Genomic DNA, 8,577 nt, shown 5'->3' with positions numbered 1-8,577 from the left:
AAACTTCGGTTTAAATATTGGCTTTTAATACGTAGTATACTAAATCCTGAGGCAAAGAAAAAATCAGTTATGCATCTGCAGGAAACTATGATTGCGAGATAAAAAAGACTGAATAAGTTCTGAATTATACAGTCGTCTCTGAATACAGTCGTCTCTGAATACAGTCGTCTCTGAATACAGTCGTCTCTGAATACAGTCGTCTCTGAATACAGTCGTCTCTGAATACAGTCGTCTCTGAATACAGTCGTCTCTGAATACAGTCGTCTCTGAATACAGTCGTCTCTGAAGTCAAATTCTTTTTGAGTAATCCTGTCCCAAGGGGGTTTCCCTTTGCAGCATTTGCTCTTTTGAACCCCCTCATTTCAGCTTATGAGTTGTTTAGTTAGAAAAAGAACAAAAACGATGGTAAATAAACGATAATTCTGAAAACTAGGATTTCAATTTTTTTGAACGACTGAAAAAAACTTACAAAACTTATCTATTTAATTAAATATTCACAATAAATTTTTTATAAACATAAAGGGTCGTCTTTAATTTTTTAAATAACTTTCTGCATTTATTTGTCAACCTAATTTTGAAGCCAAATTCTAAAAATTATAATCACAAAATTGCACAAGTCCTGGCATTTCCAGACGTGGTTTGTCTTTTTTGTTCTTTCAATATTTCCCAAGAATGCCAGGATATGAAGAATTTCGTTCAGATTTCGACAATTTTGGCTTTATTTACCAAAATTAAAATCAAGAATCATTCATGTTAAAGTAGGTTGACGAATAAATGTCACAAATAAATTCATAGTTCAAAGACGACCTTCAAGTATCAGGAATATAGTATAACACCTTTTATCCTAACTCAATGAATAAAAATTATACTGGAATTCAGCGCAAATCAAGTTTGATTTTGGCATATGATCTGTGACCTTTTTATTCTTTCATACAATTACAATACATACAAGATCAATCTATACAGTTCTGAACATTAATCACAAACTGATCAGAGGCCGAATTTAAAGAATTTGAGTCGCGGCTTAAATCCACCAAAACCCGGTTTAAATTACGCACCGGAATACATCTTGAAACATTTTATACAATTTTAATTGGAACCAACAATATTTAAGCCGCGGCTTAAATTTAAGCCGCCGCTCAAATTCTTTAAATTCGGCCTCTTACTAGCCAACTTGCAAGTGCGTGCACTGCAGGCTTCAGTCTTTGACCAGTCTTTCTCAAGCCCTTTCAGGTTTGTGTTGGTCTGGATGAAAATATGTAAGCATCAATTAGATTGTTTGCTGTTGAAGGAGTAATTGACAAAATCCTAATAGATTTTATTGCCAGAATGCAAATATTATAGAGGATGTCCAAAAAGCGATCTTTTAGCTGCTGGAGCTCTCACGATAGTTAGATTTTAAAATTTTAGGAAATTTTCGATATCTCTGTAACATATTCGAATAATAGAAAATTATAAAATTAGAGGTTTGTAGCACTAAAATTGAGGAAGTCAATTCAGTTTGAAGTTTGCCATTTTGGCTTGAATTTAAAAATCGAACTGTGATAAAAGATCTAGTACCTAGAACTTTTTTTGGGACACCCTGTAGTTTGAAGCGAGGTCAATTTTGTCTTAAACATTAGATGTTTTAGCCGATTTTCAAAAAAATGTTTAACTCTTTAAAATCAGAATCATTAAAATATTTAATACCGGAGACTGACAAGCTCCGAAACTCAGCGGGGATTACACCACACTAAGTATAATTAGAGAGGAGAAAAGAGATACAGAGAGAGACTGATTACTAAATAAAGGGAGGAACTCTTTACAAGATAGAAATAATATCATGGAGTTTTATATGTCACAGTTTACAGGTGAGTGGCGTGGACTGTGAATGTAATTCAACGTGATCCTCTATTAATATATTTTCATGTCAGATTCACACCTTTAACCCTTTGTCTAAATTTGTCTACCTAAGAACTATAACAGAGACCCCCCTTTGCATAGAAAACCTCCACCCCATTGCATCCCATCGGACACCCCCATTTTTCAGATTAGACTCCTATATTTGTATAGGAGGCCACAAGCTTTTTATTGGAAATCCCATGGGGGTCTTCAACAATTATGAAGATTTCACGATACATTTTGGGGGTTTCCAATCAAAATCTTGCGTCTCCGACGAAAATCTGTTGGTCTCCAACAAAAATATCTAGGTCACCGATCAAAAGCTCGGGGTCTCCAATGAAAATCTATGCGCAGTAAATAATTCTAATGAAGATTAAAAGTTGAAAAGACACCATGTCAATAACTCTTTATGTGATTTCTTTTCATTGAAAGATTCTACCTTCGCCAAGTTTATTTTCGATTTAAGTAGGAACACCTTGGATCTAGAAAGTTTACTGATATCGTAAGCGGGGAAACAAACAAAAATGACTTTGTTTTGACGTAGAAGATTTATCTTCAATTTTTTTTGTAACTTTTTTTGATGAAAGTAGTTATAGCTTAATTAAAGTTGTGTAAGGACGCGACTTAAATCTCCAAGATTTAGGAAGTTTAATTTTTTTTTTTATCATTTGCACATCGTTAACAATGTCTGTGATAAACAATTATAAACAGATTAAATATTTTATAGTAGAAGAAATTTCTTCATTCCATTAAAAAGATTTTTTCGATCAAAGGAGTTGTTAATTAGAGTTGTGTGAGGGCAGGGCACAACTAAAACCTCTAAAATTTACACTAAGATAAGTTATACCATGGTAAAAAGGAGTTATTAATTAGAGTTGTGTGAGGGCAGGGCACAACTAAAACCTCTAAAATTTACACTAAGATAAGTTATACCATGGTAAAAAATGGCTGCGATAAAAAATAAACAGGTAAAGCATTTGAGGTGGTTTTTAATAAATATATAGTAATCTATATTTTGGTAACATTATATATGTTGTGTTTTAAAGAAAACAAAGGTCCAAGGAGTTCAATCGAACTCTAAACAAAGCCGTTAATGAGCAAGTTCAGCAGTTGACATTTCTATGAATTCTTAAAGCTGTAATGTGGGGAAATGATGTTATTATCACCCTACAATATTTCATTTTTATGTTTTATGTCGGCCCGGTTTGAAATAATTCCTAACAGTTGACTGGTTATAGGTGTGCAGTGTGCCTGTCTATAGCATTCAATTTTTATCGTAGAAGCGGTGTTTTGTTTAGCAACGATCAGTTAGAGCTGAGGGCTAGGTGTGTATACACTATAAACACACTGCGCCGGACCATAATGATTATATCGTAGTATGGATACGTTTCAGGTCTGTTGTGTTCTCGAGATTTACGTGTAACACAGTCCACTGCACCAATAACATCTAGCTATAACCACACGAAAATAATATATCAATTATTTACAAAAGTTATGAAACAGAGATATCATGCAATGCAATCCGTATAAAAGATTTCCATTTGAAAACTTGCTTTCTATTTCCGTTGCAATAGGATTATGTAAACCTTTGTTTAGTTCAGTATAAACCAAACATTAACAGGGAGAACACAATAATGGTATTTTAGTGAAGAATATATAAAATCAAATGCTTTGCAAGGCATGTTCTAAAAAGGAATGACGGATGCAAAAAAATATCCTGAACCTGAAGAATAACAATTACACAATAAAACTGGCAGGCAAGTAAATAAGCCAAATTAATTTTCAATTTTTGGAGTTCTCATTGTTTAGTGTTTATAATTCTGTAGAGATACATGACAATTCATCTTGTAAGCAAATCTTTTCTTTTATTATTTTAAACAAATTTAAAATTAGTTCATATATCAAAATTTGTTGTGACTTTTTCATCTTTTCAGTAAAGGCTATTTTTATGCTTTTTCGGGAGGTAAATTAGTTTTTAGAAATGCAAAAGTTATCACAAATTAGAAATAGTATTTTATTGGGATTCACTCTGCTGGTTAAAACAGTGAATACAAAATCTCAAACCTGTTGTGTCATCTGTCACTTCATTTACATATTCTTTTCATTGGACAAGCTTCTGCTGTTATATTGAAAAAAAAAGTTTTTTTGGGTTTTCAGGGGAGACTTTATGTAAATGAGAAAAATGTTAAGGATAAATTGGAAAATTTGACAGAGAAAAACCATCCCCTTTTAGAAATTCATAGTTTATCTACCACACCTTGAGTCGGTGATTTAAAAAGTTCAAGAAAATACGACTCGGGTCTAAGCTGTTGTTGAGCCTTATATACGGCTCGGGCTTTCGGATTTAAGTTGCATCTATTTTTCAACAGAATTAAGTTCGTAAAACCGGTTTAATGTTGTATTTGGCGGATTTTCATTGTTGGAATTGGCTCATTCCGGCCCTCCGGGTTTTGATGAGAATAAGACCCAACATTGAGCCTTATTCTTCACTAAAACCAACCAAGGTCGGTTTTATTTTCATTGGGCTTAACTCCTTAAGTCGAGCCTAAGATCTCGCAGCTGTGAATCACGTGACACAAGCTGTCGTCAGAGTTGAGTCTAAGATTGGGTCTTAAAGCTGCGTTTAAGGAAATAAGACTCGAGCCGAAGCTTTTAAATCGCGGGCTCTGGTGATAACCTTTGAGCCAGAATCTCAGCCCCAGTTAATATTGCCTCTCCCCCTGAATATGCTACTGAACACCACACAGGCATAAATATATAAATCTATACTCAACAAATTTTTTTTTAGGTTTTGAATTTACCCTTTTATATTTTAAACTTATTTCTGAAGATTAAGTCATCATAGTTTGAATATCAATAAATTTAACAAACGATAAGGTTTTGATCGTGTAGGTATTAGAAAAGTAATGTAGTCAATTAGTTTACATGATTAAGTTAAAAAGAAATGATATATATTACAACGGGAGAACCCAGTGCGTTGCATAGCTTTATACTTTTATTCATAGTCATAGTTACTACCTCCGCTTACCCGCACTTGGTATAACATCATGATTTTAGCTAAAATGCTCTGTTTTACTGAGGGAATTACAAAAATTTCTAATTTTTTGGCCTTTGTAAAGTTGTCACCCCCCCCCCCTGGTACGCATGGGTTCCCGCAAACATGTTTAGCCAATTTGGCCTGCTATAGCTAACATATAAAATATATATATATATATGAGCAAAGAGATGTATTATATAGATTAATAAATTTATATTTAGAGGGTGTCAGTGAATAACCAAAGAAAACCCTATAAATCAATGTTTATAGACATGCAAATTCATAAAAAAGGGTGTTACTTACCCAGCCAATCTTGGTTAATGGTTTTCATTACCCTTCAGGTCGTCAAAACAGAATACTTTCCATGCGATTTACATTTTTTTGTATTAAATATGACAAAAAAAGCTTAAGAAGTTGTTTGTGATGGGTTTTCGACAAAAAACATGGGACCAGACAATAGTCACTTTTTGATATCTCTATCACTGTCCTGGACTGGTGTATACAAACCTTGATCTGTCTTTTCAAGGTGGGTTATGGTGTTTCTGTCATTATTTTTTCCATCAATTAGTCTTATAGGATCCTGTTCTTTACATTTATTGGAGTTTTTTGCTATCTTCTATCTGATTTTGTTGGTTAATTTTGAGTTCTACCATCTTGTATGTTTTTTTAGTAACACCCGTTATGTACATATAAAATATTCTCTGATACATACAATTTAAACTATGGTACATTGTTTTTGGATAATTTACTTTTATTGGTTAGATATGAACTCTTGAACATCCTCCTCTTACAATTGTACTGTTCTTGGCAATAATATAGGTCGCCTCTTTTTTTCTAATACTTTCAGAAAGTAAAGATGAGCATATCTATTTTTTAGCTGTCTCTGGAGGGCATGCATTCAAAAATACGAATCAGCTATTTTAAATCTAATTGTGTACGTCTCTGATGTAGATATCGAGTTTAGGCCTTGAAGTATTTCATCTAACCTCTCGACTATAAAGACTGTAACCCTCTCTATAGAGTTGTTCCAAGATTTCCAAATCAAGATATTTAAATTGAAAAATGTTACTATTTCAGAACAAGCTTTGAGAGCCTGATACACGTAAATAATGCAATATGGTTACTGCAAAGGACTCTTACGTTGCCTGTGATATATCTGAATCAATGGAAACAGATGAGCCGACCAAATTTTGCAATGGAAGGCTTTGGGTAATAATGATTTAATAAAAAAAAAAGTCAAACCTTATAGAAATCCAACGTATAGAAACAGCTACGTATAGCAACAAGGCGTATTTTCCGGGAGACCATTTTTTATATTTTTGAGAATTAAACGTTTTTGTAAAACATTGTAGCTTATCATTATCATTATCATAATTTCTATTTTCTTAACATACCCCACACATTAAAGGAGCAAAATATTTTAATATGTACATTTGTACTGCTTTCTATTGTGTTTAAGGTCCCCCAGATTTCATTATGTACTGGCAACACAAATTAATGATTATATGGTTATGCATAGATTTGGATGTTACTATTTAAAAAAATATTTTATAAAAATGCTATCTACAGATTTATTTTTAGAAAAAAAATTTCTCAAAAGTATAAAAAAGTTCTCCAGTAATGCGAAAATTATTTCATAGAATTCCGTTTTACCATTTAAATAAAAAGTATTTTATGAAAATTTTATCTACTTTACACTGATTATTTAATTTCTCAAAAATATAAAAAATGGTCTTCCGGAAAATACGCCATGTTGCTATACGTAGCGGTTTCTATACGTTGGATTTCTATAAGGTTTGACGCCAAAAAAAATGCTTCCATAATCATGGATTTTCAACGTTCACTTTACCAGGGACCGAATTTAATGAATTTGAACTGCAGTCCTACGGCCAGTTCAAATTTGAATCACCGGTTTTTTGAATCACAGATTCAAATCCTTCTCAAATCTTTAAATTTGAAACGGCAGTATGTAGTTCAACGACATGTATTCATTAAATTTCGTCCCAGAAAGAATGTTATCTTTCTTGGACTTTTCTCCTACTTTTAGATCCTAAACTTTAGAATTAGGGAAAGAAAATGGTAATAACCTATAACTCTGTTACATCAGTTACGTTTATGCAGATTTAACTAAATCCAATTTTTTAGAAAGTTTATTTAATTCTTATGTCTAATCAGGCTCAACACGAATATCTAAAGAATATAATCTTTATTTTCAGTTAGTAATGGGAATGGTTTGTATTGCAGTGGCTATCATCGTTGTTCTTTCTGTTGTGCTAACTTCAGGAATGTCATTTTAAGCTTAATTTAGCTCTTGTTAGGAAAATGAAAAAAAAATTTACGAGTGACATTTTTTTTAATCAAAAAGGCTGCAGTCGTAATGATGTGTATCTATAAATTATTTTTGAACTCCCACCGAGGTAGTCAGGATAAGAATAATATTTCTCAGGTAAAAGGAACTTGAATTTTTACATTTTATTTAGAAACATTTCTTGTTAATCTTGTCTTTTGGAATTTAAAATTTTGAAATTTTGAAATACGTAACAACGCAGTTTCGTATTTTCACGAGAGTTTTTCTACAAAATTAACTACTTTGGCGATACATGATACATGATGCACAGTGGACAAGGATGAGTTTTTGGATTATGACAGAAGAAGAGAAATTGTGGAACATTTAGAACAAGATTCGGTAAGTTTAGTGAATATGGCATTCCACGACTTGGTTTTGTGTAGTATTAGGCATTCAACACAAATAAAACCTTATGATTTTATTTCTCATATCAGACCTCTGGCCACAGTTTAAACCGTATCCATGCAATATAAAAATTACTACTGAATTAAATAGAATATTATGGAGTTTTATAATTTTTCATTTTAACGATCATGATCAAGGTACACTGGAAACCTCTAACTCAAATGTACTCGGTGGGAGAAATGTGAAATGTACGCAAACTGAGTGCTCCTACAAACCAAGAATGTAATGCAAGGAAAGTTAATTGCAGTCGCGTATACTCTGCGTACATATTGAAACATTTGATCTATCAAGTCATTTGCTCTATACATCATTTGCTCTATATTCAATCTGCTCTATACCTCATTTGCTCTTTGACTAAACACGTCATTTGCTCTATAACCTAAAAATACACTATAAAATAGCTTTTATTGGAATTCCTAAGCGTAACTTGACTATGAAATGCGGGAATTTTTTTTGGAAAATTTGCAAATTGCAGTTTTAATCAGTTCTTCAAAGTTCATCATGACAGCGAGACTGCTCAATAATAAGAGGGGTAAAAAAAACCTAATGTGTGGTGAAAACTATATTTATTCTACTCTAAATAAATAGGGTGTCTATCAGTACTGGAGATGTCTTGAATATAGAAGGCAGAATTGTTCTACCGTGGCTAAAACTTTCATAAAACTATCTCCTGGAAGTTGGCGGAATAATGAAACTGTAGCAAGAATTGTAAAATGTAAAAGTGTAAAAATGTTTTAAAATGATTAGATATTTGTAAATATTTTTATAGAGAAAATGACGTGTTTACTCATAGAGCAAATGTTGAGTAGAGCAATTAAACCATCACAACCATAAAAATGTTTATAGAGCAAATGACGTGTTATGTCATAGATCAATTGACGTATAGAGCAAATGATTATAGAGCAAA

Source organism: Eurytemora carolleeae, unplaced genomic scaffold, assembly GCF_000591075.1.
Source record: "Eurytemora carolleeae unplaced genomic scaffold, Eaff_2.0 scaffold1129, whole genome shotgun sequence".
NCBI lineage: Eukaryota > Metazoa > Arthropoda > Copepoda > Calanoida > Temoridae > Eurytemora > Eurytemora carolleeae.
Note: the sequence above shows the minus strand (reverse complement) of the source record.